This window comes from Aythya ferina (genome assembly GCF_964211825.1).
Source record: "Aythya ferina genome assembly, chromosome: 1".
Taxonomy (NCBI): domain Eukaryota; kingdom Metazoa; phylum Chordata; class Aves; order Anseriformes; family Anatidae; genus Aythya; species Aythya ferina.
This window is the reverse complement of record NC_140296.1, coordinates 159567738-159587401: the sequence shown is the minus strand read 5'-3', so window position 1 is coordinate 159587401 and position 19664 is coordinate 159567738. Positions and strand designations below refer to the sequence as shown.

The 19664-nt window shown below is 43.4% G+C and overlaps 1 long non-coding RNA gene across 1 annotated transcript; it reads right to left on the bottom strand.

Annotated features, from left to right (window-relative positions):
• Positions 1-1003: 1003 nt before the first annotated feature.
• On the bottom strand, positions 1004-5583 carry LOC311429905. The gene is made up of 3 exons (XR_014688463.1): positions 5473-5583; positions 3323-3478; positions 1004-2953 (listed from the first exon to the last, which is right to left on the bottom strand). It is a non-coding gene; the product is annotated as an uncharacterized lncRNA (long non-coding RNA).
• Positions 5584-19664: the final 14081 nt, after the last annotated feature.

The following is a 19664-nucleotide window of genomic DNA, read 5'->3' as shown; positions in this document are numbered from 1 at the left end:
CCACTGCTCTGAAGCAGGAAAAGATGTGCCCCAGTCCCCCAGGATTTGACCTGTGTTGTTTTGTCTCAGCTGAAGGGCTATTTATAATCATTGAAGTGTAGGAAAAAAGGTCCTGCAGCTGGCATTGCAGGGCCTGCCATCGTCCTGCCTTCACAGCCAGGGTGTTCTCTTCAGGGTCTTGTTTTTCCACTTTCATTCTCTCTCTCTCTCTCTCTTTTATTTCTTTTTTTTTTTTTTTTTCCTGATAGGGAAATGAAGTGGACAGTCACAATGGAGATACTGCTTAGGGAGAGTGAGAGTGTAGAGACCTCAATGATTAATTTTCTGTTACTTCCCAGCATCCACAGTTTGCATGCTAGGGCTGCTACAGGATACATCATTGCCTGTTACCTTTAGCATCTTTTTATGGCTGCTTCATCCCTTTAACTGTTTAATTTTCCCTTTCCCTTACTCCATTATGTCCTTTTGCATGAGTAATGTTTTCAAATCTATTAAGAAAGAAGGTGTCTCAGTACACTTTCTTTGACATTCGTGATGGAGGCTTTTAGTTTTCCTCATGGGTAGCTAATTGCTTGAAAATGAATAGGGTACTCTTTATGCCATGCTCTTTCAAATTACTGTTTTTTATTTCCCTGCAGCGTCTCCTTGACTCTAGCCAAGTCTATAATCTTATCTACAGTATTGATTTTTGGTAGCATCCCTGAGTACAGTGTGTCCAAACTAAGCAGAGGGGTAAGTGGCATACAGAACAGTCTTTCAACAGTGAGTCACCAAATAAAAATTTGTCCTGGTCACTGTGTTATCAAGGTACTGACAGTTCTGCCTTTTTCAGTGCAAGACACAGAAATCTACCTTGTCCTTAATTACTCAGGTTCCTGGACAATATATTAGTGCTCCCTGGATAGAAAGACTAGCCAGTATTCAGGCTTTGCAGGAGAATTGTTCATAGAAGTCAATTATTAGCTCTCTGCGTCTGTACTGATTATTTACAAAGAATGCAGTATTTTATACAAAACCTATTTCTGTGAACACAGTAAGAACAAATATCTGGCAGTTTCCTTGCTCACAATTTCCAAGACTGCTCTTCCAGAGAGTACACTCTCTGCCTGTCCTTTCTCTCAGGGACATAACAACATCTGTCCTTATTGCTGGCTTGCTCTTGTGTGCTGCCGCTTTTTGCTTGTGATACAACTGATGCATCCTGGGCTTGCAGTCAGTCTTCAGGAAAACTGTGAATTTTTGGTGGTGTCTTATCTTTTGCTCGGGTCTTGTAGTGATGGCTAACCATTTCTTTGGGCAATGGCTTCAGTTATTTTTACATTAGAAAATGCTTAATAATTCCTTCTTTTAGCCCAAACAAAGGCTCTGAGTCTACCAGGTCTGTGATGACTGACAACTACAGTACAGCACAGTAACATTGCCAGAAGTCTGTCAAAAAGCATGACCACATTTGTTAAATTGTGCAAAACTGAAGCCTACAAGCTGCAGTGACACTCTCATCTATGCTCACTCCTTTTAATTAGGTTTGTTTAAAACTCAATTGTCACAGTATCTCTTAAAAGAGGAAGCCAGAAGGTGGCCCGGTTTCCATACCCAATTATCAGCTAGGAGGGATTTGTTGCTGTCATGTCTAGACAAGCAAAATGCACTTATGCAGCTGCATTTGGTAATCCCAGATCCTGGCTGGGAGCAGGAAGTTATTATGTATTGCACATGCAATTTGTATGAGAAGGAGCTTCAGTCTGTGATTTAAACATTTTCCAGGAAACTGGGACATGGCACTGTGCTTTGAATGCAGTTAATGACTTGTTGGAAGCTTACTGAAGTATGAAAAGAGTCATTAAACACAGAGTTCATCTTGCCTATTTTAGATTCCTCCAGTGCAGATACTCGCATCTGAGAGAGCTGCTTGAGGAAATCATGCTTGAGAAAGCATGATTCATCTGGTCTTCTTGAGACATTGCTCAACTATGCGGGGAGCACAGCCCGGAAGCTTATATAAAACATCCTCGGCTATAACATGAGTGCGGATCCCAGTGTCAGTTGTTGGTTTCCATATTACAGATGTCCATGTTCGGTCAGAAAAATCCCACTCTGTCCAGCTGGTCAGCATGGCTTAGGCCATGCATCGTTAGCATCTCCAAAGCATCTCCAAGCATGTTTGGAAGGGAGGAAGATCCACACCTTTTCCACCTCAGCTAATGTAACAAATGGGTGGGGACTTACATGTGTAATATCCAAACTCTGGTCTCAACTATCAAAACAGGTAGTGAAGTTTGCTGCTATTCAGGCCCAGGCTCTCCTCTTTGAACACAAGTCTGAAGAAGTGGGACTGAGTGAGAACCAGGCTCCCTGGCCAAGGCACGGCAGCCATGGCGAGGTGCATCTCCTGCCCTGGTGAAGTCTGTTGGAGAGGTGGCCGTGCAGGAGTCCCACAGAAACAGGGTCACCCAGTGGTCAGGAGCATGCCTCCGGACCTGGTGAGGTGGCAGCCAGCACCTCTGAGCACAAGGAGCCCTGAGGGGGACTTCTGGGCCTCCCCATCAGGGAGGCCTCCTTCTGTTCCGTGCTGCTCTACTCCGTTACACTGCTTTTATTACAGCCTCATTACATGGAAATTGAGCGTTAAACTAGCACAAAACCACTGGAGTGGAGTGAGGAATTGGGATCCTCCCATTTTTACGCATATAGTTATGCCATGAGCCAAAGTGTGGGTTTCAGATTTGAAGCTCTTGGCCTTAGGCTTTCTGTACGCTTTGCTGAAGCATAACTGTAGGTTTGATGGTCTCCTACTAGACAGTATATTGGCAAAAGACAGCAAAGTTGTTTGACTCAGGAAACAGCATACAGCACGAGTAGAGCAGGGAGAAAAAACACACAACGTGCCTTCCCGACTGCTCCCCTTGCTGCTGAGCAGATTCCACCTCTCCTTGTCACCAGCTGCCACTGCCATCTAAACGAAGGGAAGGAAGGAAAAAATACCAGCGTGAGGAGAACAGACCCAGGCAGGGCCACAACACCAGTGTGTGGTGTCCCAAAGCCAGCCCCCGGGACCAGGAAGGTGCATGGGGAGACCATTCCCCCAGGCTGGGGATGGCCACGGCCTCCTGACTTCCTTGAGCCAGGGGCCTCTCCTCTTCACACCCTGAGCATGATGGCTCCTCCCCAGGCACAGGAGATCTGCACCTACCTGTGTGATATGTAAGAGGGAGGTGGGGGTCTGGGTGGTGGTGCAGGAAGGTGTCCCCAAGGTGGCCTGGGGGATGCGATGGTGAGAAGATTGGTGGGATGGGCCCAGGTCAGACGCTCAGACTGCTCATACCTACGGCCAGCTTCCAGCGGATGGATAGCAAAGAAAGCCTCCAAGGACAAGTGTCAGCAGGAACATTTGGCTGTCTCATTGCCCAGGGTGAGGAACGTCTTTTTCAGGATGTCCTGCCAGCTTCCGAGGATGGTGTTACGTGCCACCATGAGTGCACTTGGGTAGGAGAATATCATCATGCTCTAGGTTAATTATAATTGACATATGAATAAAAAATCCTCCATTCCTCACCCCACTGATCCCTTTGCTATTTGATTCCAGTGTGTATGTCTAAAATTAGTCCTTCAAAAGTACGTCATGGCAGGGGTTGTAAATGGTATATTTTCCTAAGCCTGCTGCTCTCGAGGCTTATGTTCTGCCATCTTATGACTTGGCTTATGGCCAGCATCGCATCTGCGTAAATTTGGGACGTGAAGGGTCAGTAATACACTCACTAGTTAATACTTCACTAACAGATGAAAATGGAAAAAAAAAAAATCCATTAATGTGTATCGGGTTCATTTAAACAAAGAGCATTATTATTTAACCAGCAGAATTGTGCTAATAAGAATGTGGGAAATAAATCCTCAGCAGTCCAGGAACTGCCTGACTCTCATTGCAGAGTTATCCCCTGCTGAGGTTTCCTTGAGACACACACACCAGCTGGGACTTTTTGGCACATGGTGTATGATCAGTTCAGTACTGGTGGGACATGCATGTGCCAGAGAGGGCAAAAATGCACATTAGCACTGCTAACAGCCTGAGCACCTCATTTTGCCAGCATCTTCAGGACATACCAGCTAATTTTTTGTGTAATGATCTTTTAATGACCACCAACTACAGAAAAAGAAGTAACTGAACCATGTGCACAAATAGGGCAAATTTTGTGTAGTCAAGGATTTGGCTTCAGATCACATTTCACTGGGGCGTTCCCTGAAGGGTATCTCAAAATAAAACCAGCCTATTAAAGGAAACAGAGTCCTATTTTTGTAACAGCTTTTCTAATTTTAGTTGTAAGTTCCCACTACTGGCCCCATACTCTTGCAGGTTTTGGACAAGAGATGGGCTGATAATAGAGAGCAAGGTTCTCCCATGCAGTCTGTCTTTTTTGGTTCAGAGCTTGCTTACTTGAAGAAGTCAGCAACGAATATACTGTGGGTGAACACAAAGGGCAGCAGCACTCCCTCCTCAGCCAGGCATTGTGTGTGCACGCCTGGCACACATGCCTTGTGCAGATCATGCTGATCTCTATGGAAGCAGATTACCTCCAACTGTGAGAAAACACTTGCAGAGAGCAGTAAGGGTGAGATACACTTGCTCTTTTTCACTCCCTCATATTCCCGTTTGCACTTAGTCCTGCTTCTGACATCAAGGTAACACCACTGCTATTAAATCTCTCTAGTGCCTGGCTCACAACAGTATTTGTGAGATGCTGTATTAGCTCTCTCCAAGCCTGCCTTTTTAGGGCTTCGCTCTGCTCTCTGCATTTTAGCTGCTCTTTACTGTGGCACCATTCTTGTCATTCCTTCTGATATTTTTGTCTTTGAGTTTCTCCACATCCTGTCATTAAGTGATTTCTTGAAGCCACACTATGCACCCCTGTTATTTTCTTTCCCTCTAAGTGCTTGTATTTGTCCACCATCTCAGCTAATATAACCAGGATAATGATTTGGTGTTTACAATAGCTAAAAAAAGTGAAGACCATAGAGTATTTAGGCATACCAGTACCATGATTTCACTACCAAATCATTGATAGGAGCAGTGTGGCCTGAAGGGTGAGGGCAGGATGGAAAAGCAACACATTTACCCTCCAGTTCTGGTGAGACATGAGCAATCTCTTAATTTGTTCTCTTCCACTTGCCCCAGATGTAGGATGAAGCTGACAGGATGCCCTTAAGTTGTGCAGAAAAGAGGTACAATAATTGGTGAATAATTATTAGGATTGCTTGTTTGATTTTAGGTCATGACATTTTGTCTCTCTGGAGGCAGAGGTCAGCAAGGAGCTTCAAGAGAAGGAAATTCCATGTTGCTTGAAGGCATTGAATGCATTTGCGTTATTGATAGCGAATTAAAAGAAATGCTCTAAAGTTTAAAAAATCACCCATGAGTGGCTTTTTATAATAATTTTCTCCTTTTACAACCCTCTGGTTGAATTATTCTTGTGCATTTACCTTGTCTGCTGGAAATCCTCTCAGGGTTGCAGATGTAACCACTTTTGTGATGACTCGTATCACTCCACTCCAAAGGAAGATGTATTGCCCTTTCAGCCAGCTTTTAACTATTTCTCTTGATTACCTCTAGCCCTTATGATACCCTTCACTGGAGCTTTAGCAGTTATTGCCAGCCCAGATGGGCTCTGTGTATGATCTAGGGTCCAGAAGAGGCCTCCCCTCCCTATGGACAGTCCCAGGCTGGAGATACTCAAGTCCTGCTGATGCCTCTCAATCTACCAAGGTTGATCTGTCCTGCTGTCAATCTCTTTTGGTCTCTCTAGGCTTTCACTGGAAATGAAAACCTGCACCCGGCATCCCCTGCAGGGATTTCAGCTCCTTGCTGCCCTGAGGTAAGTGCTGCTGCTAGAGGCACTCCATCATATGCATATCTCTTACCTTTCTTGGACACATCCCACACAAGTCCATGGGACCCAATGGGCTACCTTGCAGGGTGTTGAGAGAAAGACTGATATCATTGCAAGGCTGCTTTCTGTTATCTTAAAAAGGTGGTGGAGACTGAGGGAGGTCCCCAGTGATGGAAGGAAAATTAGGAAAACCACAGAGCATTAGGATTGACTTTGGTCTCTGGAAAAATCATGAAGCAAGTCCTCTTGGAATACATTCTATATTTCTGGGCACATAGCAAAGAAAATTACTGTGAAATGTCAACATTGGTTTACCAAGGATATCTGAACAACCTGAGTGCCTCCTATGACAAAATGAATGGATTTGTGAATGAGGGGAGAGCACTGGATGTAATTTTACGTTGTCTTTAATTCTCTGTCCCACAATATCCTTGTATACAGGGTGGGACATTGTGGCCTTCATGGGCAGATGTGTATAAAACTGGTTGGATGGACTCAAAGGGTCGTGGTTAACAGGTCATACTCAAACTGAAGGCCTGTGACAAGTGGAGTACCACAGGGTCTGTACTGGGACCTGTACTGTATAACGCAGTGACCCAGAGGAGGAGGTGGTGCATGCTCACCAGATTTACAGATGACACCAAATTAGGGGACCAGCTGATAATGCTCAAGGACAGCACTGCCATTTAGAGGAACCTAGACAGGCTGGAGAAATGGTTCAAGGGGAACCTTAGGAAATCCCGCAGGGACAAATGTAAAGTCCTGCAACTGGGAAAGAAGTTGTCATATACCCTGGCAGCAATACAGGCTGACTGGCTGGGGAGCAGCTGTGCTGAAAGGGGATGTAGGGCTGTGATATGCAGCAAGCCAGACATGAACAAGCATTTTGTCTTGGCAGCAAAGGCAGACAACAACATCCAGGGCTCTGTCAAGAGAAGCAGGGCCACTAGTCTGAGAGAAGTGATTGTGTGCCTGAGCAGTCATCAGATCACATCTAGATACTGTGCCTAGTTTTGGCTCCTGAGTACAGGGAAGACATTGATAAACTGGAATGAGCTCCCCAAAGGCCCACCAGGACAGCTGGGGCTGGAGCACCTGCCCTGTGATGAGAGGCTGAGGTACTGGGTCTGGTACAGCCTGGAGAAGAGTTGGCTTCAGGAGGACCTGATAACTGTCCCTGACTGCTTACATGGAAGTTATCAAAGAGAGGGTGCCAACCTGCTCACAGCTGTGCACAGTGGGAGGGTGAGGGACAACAGGCATAAACTGAAACAAGAGATGGTCAAGCTGGATGTAGGGAGAAACTTCCCCGCTCCATTAGGATGGTCAAACTGTGGTTGATCAGAGAAGCTGTGCATCCTTGGAGGCTTTCAAGTCCAAAGTAGACGAAAGCCTGAGCAACCTGGCTTATTTTCAGACTTAACACTACTTTGAGCAGGGGATCGGACTAGAGGCATCCTGACATCTCTTGCAGCCTGTAATGACCTGAAATAATTAACATGATAAGACTACCTCAGTCTTTATCATCAATGTCAATACTTGCATTGAAGTCCAGTGAATTTCCAGTGCAGCACTGCTGAGTAAATGTTAGCCTAAGGATCTCTTTTTAGCCTTTTTATGAGCACATTCAGGAAGGCAGCAGCTCTGGAAAGGAAAATCTGGATGTTGCAGATCATAATAGCATTGCCAAAGAAGTGCTGGAGTGACATATAAATACCAGTATACATCTACTCAGTGTCTGCCTCTGTGCAGAAATAGTTTTAAGTCCTACCAGAAACTTAAAGAGATATTTAGGTTTAAAAATACAGGGTCATGACATCACTGATGTTATGAAGAGAAAATAAGCATGGCTCTTTTCACTGCTCTCAACTTTCTGTGTTTAAAAATTAGTTCTTTTTCTAAGAACAGCCCTACTTGGATTGTGGGTTTTGTTTGTTTTTCAAGGATGATGGAATAAAGCTTCATATCAGTCCAATCTTTTTAATATTTGGAGATCAGCTTATCTTATTGGGCAAGCTGCCAAAAGTGATTATAGCTGCAGAAACTATAGATTTGAAGAGGGATTTTATCAAATCACTCACATCTGGAAAAAGGCCAAGAAAAACAGCGGCTGGAGAGAGTGGAAAACATGCCTTAAAAAATGGGATGAGAAGCTGTGGAATAATTATTCAAAAGCTATGTGAACTTACATGAACATCTGCCAGGTGACCAAAATTGCCATCTGAATAAGGCATTATCCACATTTAAAACAGATTTAGCTAAACAAGCCATTCCACTAGGCATAATTTCACATTTTCCATCCTTACAACTTTTCTATCAAGTGCGGATACCCCAGGAGCCCTGTAAATTCATAGCCTATCTTAATGCTTACTACCTTCCTCTTGTAGACAAGCCCTTAGAAACAGGGACACCTCCTAGAGCGTGAACAGATTAATGCTTGTTTAAAGGCTACCAGATGAAGAAGTAATTCAATGGTCGCTGCAAACAAAAGCAGGTAAAAATACTAATGGCCATTGCAGTAGACTCTTAGGAATGAGGGCATGCATCACATTTGTTTAGCCAGAAATAAAGACATATATGTGTAGGCACCCAATTCATATATCAGTGTGCCCTTCACAGTATACAAGAACATGGTGTGCAAAAGTAATTTCTCAGGCACAATTGAATGCTTTTTTTTTTTTTTTTTTTTTTTCCACTAATGTGAGAAAAGGGGGAAAAGGATACAAGACTTTTTCCATCCCAGTTGTGTTCCACAAAGCAGCTGTCCACAGCCATAATTGTCAGGCACCCAGAACACCTGGGGTCTTCCAGGAGACATTAATCACAGGCCATTGGGGAGGAGAGACATGCAAACACCCGCGTCAGGACTGGCTCTGTGCATGGGCCAGGAGAGTGCTCTTTGAAGGTGGAGTGAGACTAGCCTGCTTTTTGCTAATGCTCCAGGAGGAAGTCTTCACCAGCCAAGATTACTCCAAGGATTCAAAGACACCAAGGACTTGAAAATAATAATAATAAAAAATGTTGGTTGGTTTCAGGCCATAATCTGCATCTGCATAGCAAGATGCTATTCGCACGTGTGTAAATTCAGCATCTACGCTCCCTTTGCTCATTTCAATATAGTCTGCGAGTTCACAGAGTGAACCTAAAATACAGATGTAGCTGGAAAAGATTGTCTTTTGAACTAACACTGCTCTTTTGTTAATTCCTTCTGGACTGTGTTGCTTGGAGTAAAGAGTTTGCAAGTGTGATACTCTCGATCAATTTGCCCTAAACCATAAATTAGAGATGGAATGCATGTTCAGGTGGCCTACTTTATCTGCCAGTATAACGTTTCACAAAGAGAAAATATGGAAGATATAATTACTTGTTCACTCAAAAGAGGGTATTCGTTATTTGCAAAAAATAATTCCAGTTTTATTCTGCTGCCACTCGAGCCACTGTAGCTTGTAGGAGGTCTGCAAAACAGGAGTGCACACGTGCACACATGTGAATACACGTGCATGTGTACGCAACAAGAGAATAGCCGATGAGAGTGAAAGAACCAAAATTATGTTCATGTCTATGCAGATGGGTGCAGACAGATGTGGTCTCCTCTGCAGGCATGTTATCTTGGGCATAGAGCTGCAGGAACATGGCTCGATGGTTTCTAGACTTGAACTGGCTTCCATTCGACCAGCTTGAAGCATGGCAGATGAGCATACTTGTCTGGACACACCTGTGCAGACATGTCCAGACCCAGCTCCAGACTTCCAAAACATCTCTGGAATGGAAAGGAGCTTTTCCAGTTAGGACCTAAAATAAATATTTGCTGGGATAACATGTGTACTTGTTAAAGCGTTTGAAGTGGGGAAAGACAAAAATGACAGTAGAAACCAAAATTAGATGATGATGAAATGCCATTTGCTAGGTTGTTTAAGCAGGGTTCACTAATCATGAAATGATGGCAGATCTCTGCCCCAGTGTCAGGTATCTTTTTTCAGAAAAATAAAGAGGGACAGGAAATATAAAGACTAAAGTTTGGCAGAGCTCAAAGAAGAGTGCAAAAAGAAGAGAAAAGGCAAAAATGATGTTTATGATGTTTACTGACTGAACTTTCCTTTGGGTTTCTTGGTTGCCACTAGCAGCATTTCTCTCCTTTTCAGCTCTCTGACTTCTGGAGAAAAAAAGGGTGAAATCATATTACATTAGCATGCACTAGCATGGCCATTAATCACATCTATATTTAGCCATCTAACCTGAGCTGCGGTCTGTCCAAAGCCAAGGAAGAGAGTAAATCACTTCCAGAGGATGCATTTAGGGTGATGTGATAGAAATTTAAGTGCCGTGAATTACACCCTGTGGAGGTTAGTGTCTCTCTCCTTCTATTGACTGTAGCAATGAGTAGCTTAACCTACATCACCTGAAGTCAGGGGTGACAAATCTCAAACTAAAGGGAGTAACAAAACGAAGAAAGGTAAATAATGTTCACAGTGGATTCTGAGCGCACCGGGTCCACCTTCAGCTCTGGTGTAAGCCTAAGCGTGAAGAAGTATCTCAGAGATCAATGAGGCTGAACATATCTGCAAATTTTGTAGCTGAAGAAAACACTTCAAATGAATATCCTCAAATAAAACAGGTCTTGGAAGTACTGCTGTAAAAAAGATAGACTTGCTTTTGACCATCTCCCCATCTTGCAATCCACATTCCTTGTCTAAATACGTACCTCAACCTATTAAGGTACTTCAAAGGCACCATTTCTTTTTATGGGGGTGCTAACACTGACAATCTTAGTAGAAAATTGCAACTTGTATCATACGTTTCCTCTGCTTATACAAATACTGTCAAGTCAAATTACAGACAAAACCAAAAACAAACAACAACAACAACAACCAACGCTTCTCTTGCTCCTTTTAAGAGTCTTATATTAGGGTTTTTCCGTTGCCTAGTTTAGTAATGATTAAAGGTCAGATTCACCTCCAGGCTTCCTACAGCACACACAATCTGCCCATGATGTAATCAGAGACACTCGGATATTCACAGTAGAGCATATTCTAAAAATCCTTGTTAAACAAAACAAACACTTGTTGGTTCAATGTTTCTCACCACTTACCTGACCAAATCTGGCTGAAAGAGTGGCATGTGTAGGATGTAGTGGCATCCTTGCCATCCCTGCGCAGGCTCTGAGAAAGGACTGGACCCAAACATCTGACATTTACAGCATGTGAGGATCAGTAGACACTACAGGTCTGTTTGCCTCAGTGCTGCTCTTGCTGGCCCAGTAAATGAATTCCTTATGTTAGAGAACATGAGCAATAACAAGTGTGCTTACAACAAAATCCTTAATAACAGTGTAGAGGGGTTGTCCTTTCCCCTTTGCCCCATAGCTGAGATAAAAAAGTCAGTACTGTAATCCCCTTTCAGGTAAGAGAAAGCCAATTAGATTTTCATTGCTACCTCTTGGTAAAAAGACTAGCATGGAAAGGATGGAAAGTTGCCATATACTGTAAAAATGGTAAGTATTAGAATAGCTGTCTGAAAAAGCCAATACAGCACAAAGGGAAACCACATCCACAGCAGCAGCTAATTATGCTGCTTCACTGTAACGACTTGAAGGCATCCCTGTGCTGAGATGATGAGCAGTCCAGGCCTGCACTATGGCTTGTTGTGCGTGTGATTGGTAAAAACAGGTTGTGGTGAAACCTGGTCCTCTTTCACAGCTTTAGCAGAGACCTCTCACAGTGCTCTTTGGGGATGAAGCAAACATTCAGCAATTAAAACCTCTCCACAGTGTTCCTATTGGTCTTCCACCTTCACTCCCAGAGCAACCTCTGTAATAAGTCACCAGAAAGGTAACATCATTGGACCAGGAGTACTTCAGATCGGGATCAACTGTGATTAGGAGGTGACTATCATCTGAAAATTTGTAATTATTATTAGAATAACTAATGTTAATATCTTCCACTTGGGCTTGTCCATGTATACTGGAGATTATTGTAATTTAAAAATCATAAAATAAGAAGCCTGAAACATTTGTGTTTCTCCAGATTTATTTATTTATTTATTTAATGTGCGTTTCTTTTATATAGTCCAGATTTTAGTATCTTACTCAGAGCCACAAGACAAATAGGCCTACCTCAAACTGATCAAAATGGAATTTTTCCATTGGGTTCAATGTTCAGTTGACTATCCAAACATCTGTTTTGTGGTTCGTTCAACCTTATACGTCAATATGATGTTAATCTCCTTTATTCACAAAAGCTGAAGCAGTGCCAATAATTTAACTTCCTAGGAAGATGGAAGATCCTTTCTCAAGCTGTAAATCCTTCTGGACTATATCCAAAGTGAAAAAATGTAAATCACCAGAGTGGAAACATGGCAAACATAATATTCTGTCTAAACAAGGGCAGTCAACTTTGGAAATTAATCAGACTCTTTCTTAGAAACACCTTTAATGACAATGAAGACAAATCTAGAAAATTACTTGGGAAATTAATCACCCTCATTTTACACATTTTTTCCAGCAATTTTCTGAGAGATTTGTCTTTGTTGCCATTAGAAGGTATTTTCTAAATCAGGAAAAATCTCTCCTTCAAGAACAGAGCCAGCAAAACTATTTTGTAATATACAGCAAGCTTCCTTTCTCTGAGCTATTTTCTAAACAATCCCATTCCTACCTTTCCCTGAAAAAGAAAACAAAACAACACCTGTTAGTCTATGCAGAGGTGAACCTAGAGAGGAGGTAGAGACAAGGGGCTTTATAGGCACCACTCCTGCCCACATGGCCAGCGCTGCCCACAGTGGCACTCAGACGCTACCCACTTGGGAGGCATCCACTTGCACCTAGACTCACTCCTGCATATATGAATCATGCACTATGTGTGGTAAAAAAGATGAAGAGCCAACTGAGAACAAACCTACCTTAACATCTTTATTCGGAAGCTTGACAATTTATCATTCACTTTCAAATTTATTAAAGTTTCCTTTGGGCAGCTGTAGCCATTCATTTTTTACTACTCTTTTGTATATGTTTTATGGGCTCCTTGCTCTACAGTGCAAGCCCAATAAACGATGAAGTTTAACTGTCCGTGCCCCTTCCTTTTTTCTTCATTCCCTGAAATTTTCTCCAACAAAACAAGCTAGGAAAATCCCAGCTTCCAAAGAATCATAGAATATCCCAAATTGGAAGGGCCCCACAAGGATCGTCGAGTCCAACTCCTGGCTTCACACAGGACTACCTAAATCTTAAACCATTTGTCTGTGAGCATTATCCAAACCCTTCAACTCCGGCAGGCTCAGTGATGTGACCACTGCAAGGAGAAGCCTGTCCCAGTGCCCGACCACCCTCTGGGTGCAGACCCTTTCCCTAACCCCCAGCCTGACCCTCCCCTGTCCCAGCTCCATGCCGTTCCCTCGGGTCCTGTCGCTGTCCCCAGAGAGCAGAGCTCAGCGCCTGCCCCTCCGCTCCCCTCGTGAGGGAGCTGCAGGCCGCCATGAGGCCTCCCCTCAGCCTGCTCTGCTCTGGGCTGAGCAAACCAAGGGACCTCATTCGCTCCTCACACATCTTGCCTTCTAGACTTATCACCATCTTTGTAGCCTTCATTTGGATACTCTCTAATAATTTTCCGCCCTTATACTGTGGCGCCCAAAACTGCAAACAGTGCTCGAGGTGAGGCCGCGCAGCACAGAGCAGGACAATCCCTTCCCTCAACCAGCTGTCAGTGCTGGGCATGATGCATCCCACAGTACAGTTGGCTCTGTTGGCTTCCAGGGCACATTGTTGGCTCACGGTCAACTTGCTGTCAACCAAAATCTCCAGCCCCCTTTCCATGGGACTGCTCTCCAGCCTCCCATCCCGTGCTCTGTACATATAGCCAGGGTTGCCCTATCCCAGGTGCAGAATCCAGCACTTGCTCTTCTTAAACTTCATGTAGTTGGTGATCACGCAGCCCTCTAATTTGTAAAGATCTCTCCTCAAGGCCTCTCTGCCCTCAAGGGAGTCAAGATCTCCTCCTCATTTATTATTGTCTGCAAACTTAATATTCATTCAAGTCCTGCAGCCAAATCATTTCTGAAAACATTGAAGAGAACTGGCCTGAAAAGGGAACCCTGGGGAACCCCACTAGTGACTGGCTGCTAGACAGATATAACCCCATTTGCTACAACCCTTTCACCCTTTCAGCTTGATCCATTAGCCAGTTCTTCACCTTCTCTTCTTATGTATTTATCTAGTTGTATGATGGACATTTTGTCCTGAAGTTGTTTTTTTTTTTTTTTTTTGAGAGAGAGAGTATCAAAAACTTACCTAAAATCCAACGAGATCACATCTACTGGTTTCTCTTGGCCAGCTAGGTGACAAGGTTACCTCCTTCAAATCTACCCCCTTTTATGACAAGGTTACCCCCTTCAAGTCTAGTTTAAAGCTCTTTCAATCAGCCCTGATAACTCATGTACAAAAACCCTCTTCCCACTCTGACCAAGGTGCATCCTGTCAGACACCAGCAGGCCTGGTCTTGTCTAGGTTATCCCACGATCAAAGAAAACCAAAATTCTGCTGGTGGCACCAGTCTCAGAGCCACGTATCGATCAGCTCGCTCTGCCTGTTTCTTCCAATGCTATTCCCTGCTACTGGTAGGATAGAGGAAAACAATACCTGTGCTCCTGATCCTTAAACCAATCATCCCAAGGTCCTGAAGTCTCTTTTAATCAACCTTGGACTTCTCTTTACTACTCCATTGCTCCTTACATGATAAGCCAATAATGTATGATAACCTGAGGGCAGTACCAGGATAGTGAATTTTAGGGGAAAATGGGATTCCTCAGGCAAGCAGAAATGGAGGAAGCATGGCAGCATCTACACAGCAGAGGTTCAGGAGCAAGGGTAGAGGAGAGGAATGGAGGAAGGGAACAGAGAGAGGGTGGGGTGTGAGTGCAGCAGAGATGTGGAAGAAGGGAATGTGGGGAGCACATGATACCATAAAGCAGCAGTTTCTGCAGAAGGGCTCACACGTCTGGAAGGGCAAGCTGAAGTGACACAGGAAGTGGGACTGTGAGTAAAAAAGCTTCAAAACTGCTGCCAAAAAGTAATTGAAGTTTAGGAACAGGAAAGCAGCCCCTGCTCTGATCCAGTCTGCAAACTTTGTCAGGTCCTCCATAAATTCTGGCAGCAGATGCTTCGGGGGAAGGTGTAAGAGCTGTAAGTGGGTGAAGAAGTGAATGCAGCTGTGCTCAGGTTGGGAGGAACAGACAGACTGCATTGGCCTGGTAGTCACTAGCAGTCAGAAACATTGCACATGTGCCAGAGTCGATTTGAGGCTCAGAAAGCTTTGTTAGCTTTCATGGCAAATGGTCACCTTGGGAGGGAAAGCCACTTCCATGTCTTGAGTCACCCTAGCAACTTGCTGTCACAGTCTACCATGAGTTTTGGAGAAGATTTAACCTCTTTCTTTGACACTGTTTTCAGTATATATGCTATCTGGAAATGTACATTTCCACATCCATGCCCCATGTGGCTTTTTGAATTTTACATCTCAGTTAAAAAGAGTTCCCATGGCAATGAATGGTCTAATGATAAGTCTGTGGAAAAAAATGCCTCCATTTATCTGTCTCAAATTTCTTGTCTTTTACGTGTCAGTGACCTATTATTAGAAGAGAGAAAGAACTACCCACATCTTCTACCTAACATAAACAATCCCGATCTCCCTTGTACTTTCACAGCTATAAAGTCGCGGAGTAAATACAAAAGGAGAAGATTTACACAGGCATGAGCACAGTGGGCTTTTGCAATAGCAGGAAGATCAGATGAATGCAATGTTTTCTCAGCAACTAATAGAACCACCCAAAACATAAAACCTGGTATTAAAGAGAACTCCTACACAGTCGTTGGCTAGAAAAGAAAAATAACAGGATAGAGATGGGCCACAAGATCTGGGGATATGTTGTGAGCAACATTGTTAGTGCAGAGAGTGGAGAAAGAAACTAGAAGAGAGGGTCTTCTACGTCTGGTTTTATGTAAGGATGCAGAAATGAAGGTGAACTGTACAAGTGTGAGCACAATATGACTCTTAGAAAAAGCAGGAAGACAGAACATCAGAATAAAGAGAATGAACTTTCAGAAAGAAGTCCTCAAAATACTCAGATATCTAGCAGGTAAGCAACACAGAAAAAAATTGTAAGAGAGAAAAGACCGAGGGACAGTGAAGAGTCCCTGAATGTTACACTAAGGTCAAAAGCATGAGCTATCCCAGTTAGGAGGAATGCTAGAATGGAGCATCAGAAGCAATTGTGGATAAATCATGAGCCTTAAAACAGATCTTCATAGTACTCATCTTTGTCAAGGAACTGGGGAACTACAAGGCAATCAGCTGGTCTTCATTTCATAGAAAAATCTGGAAGATAACAAGCAGATGAATGACACCTAACGTGGACCTGTCATGTCACACTAATATAGTTTAATCTCTGTTGCAGGCCAACAGGTCTTGTTGACTGGGAAAACGAAGTTGATGGCACATACCTTTACTTTATTAATGCTTTCACCATGCCTTGCATGATATTTTGATAAATAAGCATAGAAAAAAATGGATAAACATTGGAAAGTACCTTAGCTCGTCAAACACTTGCTCTCAGAGAGTAGTGATCAAAAGCTCATTCTCAAGACAGCAGAAAGTATCTGCTGAGGTTCAGCAGTGTCGGTACTGTGTTCAGAACTATTCTGGATTTTTAACAGTTCCTTGCGTGAGAGAGCAGACATATGCTCTTTAATTATATGAGTGACTAATGTGGGAGAAGCATCAACGATGACAGAGGACAAGATGGGAATGTAGAATGGTCTTGACAAACTGAAGAAATGCCTTGGAAGAAATAGGGTGCAACTGAAAAAGGATACTTGAAAAGTGTTAATAATTAACAAGGAATATCAAACTCCAGAAACACAGAAGAGGAATGACCAATTAATACAAGGTAATGCAGCTTGGGGGGTCTAGTAGTCTGCAAATTCATTACGACTCAACAGTTCAGATACAAAATAGTCAAGAGGTTTATACAATGCATAAAAATAAGCTGTCCATGAAATATGATGTGATTCTTTTGTTCTGTGTGGTGTCAGTAAGGTTAAATGGGAGAATATGTCCCATTTTGGTCACAGTGATTCCAGAAAGATTTGTCCTCCAGGGGCTGCAATGAGGAGGTTTGGAGGAATTTGGCTTATTGTGGAGGAGACTCTGGTGAGAGATGATGAGTACATTCTCATGATGAGTCCTTAAACATGAGTCAGTGACTAAACATAAAAATAATCCCTTAAATATGCAACAGATAAGTCATAGGAAAGGAATAAAACCTTCTCAGTGTCTGCTGGGGGTTGGATAAAGAGTAATGCCAGACATCACAGCAAAGAAGACAGGTTACTCATCAGGAAAATTTCTGTGATGATAAGGACTGCAGCACTGGAGCACACTGCCAAAGGGAGGCAGGGAAATCACCATCACTGGAGCTCTTGAAAAATGGATCTGTCAAGATCCAAAAAACATCTGTCAAGAACAACATGTATTTAACTAATCTTTCACTACTTCCTTCTTTGAATTGCCCATAATGTTATTACCTTACAGCTCTCCCTGATTTCAGAATCATTGATAAACATAGCAAATAACACAGGCTCCAGGACAGGATCTTCTGCATTTCCCCATTTTGTCATTGTGAAAATAAACGTTTAGTCCCACCCATTGATTTCTGCCTCCTGCATGATGTTTGGCTCAGGACAATGCTCTCTTACTTCTTCATTATTTAGCTGCTGGGTAAGACCTGACTAAATCTCTGTAGAAATCCAGACAGCTTATTCTGCTTCCAGATGTCTTATTGCTCTTGTTTCAATGATAGTTTCAACCTGTTCTGAGGTACAGATGCAACAGTTAATGATCATCACCAGTTTTTTGTTCATGTGGGGATAAATTACCAGGTAAGATTGCCACTTGAAGTGGCAAGCTCAGGCAGACAAAAAGCTTTCTTTCCTTCAGCCCATCAGCCTCCTTCAGGACTAGAGCACCTTCCCAGTCTGAGATATACAATCTAAATGTGGCAACATACATGGTTGTGGTATTTCCTCAGCAGCTTTATCCCATCCTTAAGAACAGGACCAACATCTTCAGTGGTAAAGACTTCCACTAAAAGATAACCTTAGTTCTGAAAGTGCCCTTGCTTTCCTTTAGTTGCTTCCTTCAGCCCCCAAGTGCTCTCACAGCCCCGTGAAGTTTCTCTTCCATCTACTACTTCTGATAGACTTATGAAAACATCTTTTCATATTCACTTTTTTTTTTTTTTTTTGGCTATATTCCTTTGAAATCTATGTTGATCCTTCTGATTTCCTGCTAATTTATCACCTACCATATTTTATAATCCTGTTTATTGCCCTCAGTAGGGTCAGATTTCCAAATGCTGAAGGACTGGCTCAAATTACCTCTTAAATCTTGCCACTTGGCATTCCTCTGCCCCTGTCTGGTTCCCTTTTATTCAACTCCATGCATATCTTCTGACACTATATAATGGTGATTTGATTAGGTGACTTTCTAGGGATTTAATTTTAATTTTAATTTTAAAGCCTTTTAAACTAACCTGTTCATTTTTTAATGTGTACCAGAGCCATGTAACGTTCTGATATTTTATTTTCCCTTTGTGAGTCTAATTATATGGTTGTCTCTAATTATTTAATGTTCAGCTACTGTCATTTTCTTTAAATTAGCTCTTGTGTGTTAATACTGAATCAAGAATAGCTTTCCCTCTGATGTGCAAGTTCCTGGCCTAGCTATGCCAAGACCCAATACTTATATCTGAGAATCTGTGTCTCCAGGGCTGGTGCCAGCTGTCCAAGCCATGAGCAGGCTGCTGAGCTCCACCACCACTGCTGTTTCCCTCCTGCTGCTGTCATTTCGTTTGGCACTCACTGTCCTTCCTTTCATCTGGAGACACGTAGCTGAGCCTTGATGTTACTATCAACATGGCAATGCAGTTTTTCTCTGCGCTCATGATGATGTTACAAGCTTTCCCTTTCTCTTCAAAGGTTGCACATGTCTGGGTTTTGCTCAGGTTGGCAATTTGTCAGTAACACCTACCAAGTTGTGTCTGCATCGCCCACCACCAGTAATTTCCCTCCCAGCCCTGGGTGCACGCTGGGCAGGAGGAGACCCCTGCAAAGGGTATGAAGACCTCTGTGGTGGGGTCCAGCCCCTGTCCAGAGGGGTGAGGAAGGACAAACAGCTCCACTTACAGCTTCTCACTTGGCCAACAAAGAGTCCTTCAGAGAAAAAGCTTACTGCTGCCTGTGGTGCTAAAGCTGCCAGCGCTGATGTGCCTCTGTTTCAGACCAGAGCAGATGATCTGCCTCGTTAAGGGGAGAATACAGGCGACTATTCATACACTTCTTTTGAAGCGTTCTCATTTGGGGAGTTAATCTCATTAAATGCATCTGCAGCAGCCCGGGCAGCCTCTAACATCTGTTCAGTCGGCTGCCGTAACGTGGCGGTCCCTTCTCCTGCTCAGCTGCCACCAGCGTGGCCCGGCAGCCATGCATTGTCCATTATGCGCTGTCGGCGACACTTGTCCATCTGTCCTTGGCAGGAACATCTTGCACAAGGCTCACCACTAATCAGGAGGATGCACCGGGTGCATGGACACATAAACCCTCCCGGCGTCAGGTTACGCGTTGCACAGCTGTTTAAATTGTTGGGAGGCTTTCCCCCGGTGGTTATTTTATTTGGTTTATACGGTGTGAAGGGAGCATTATTCTTGAAGGGACTTAAAGACCTTGGCCTGGTTTGTCTG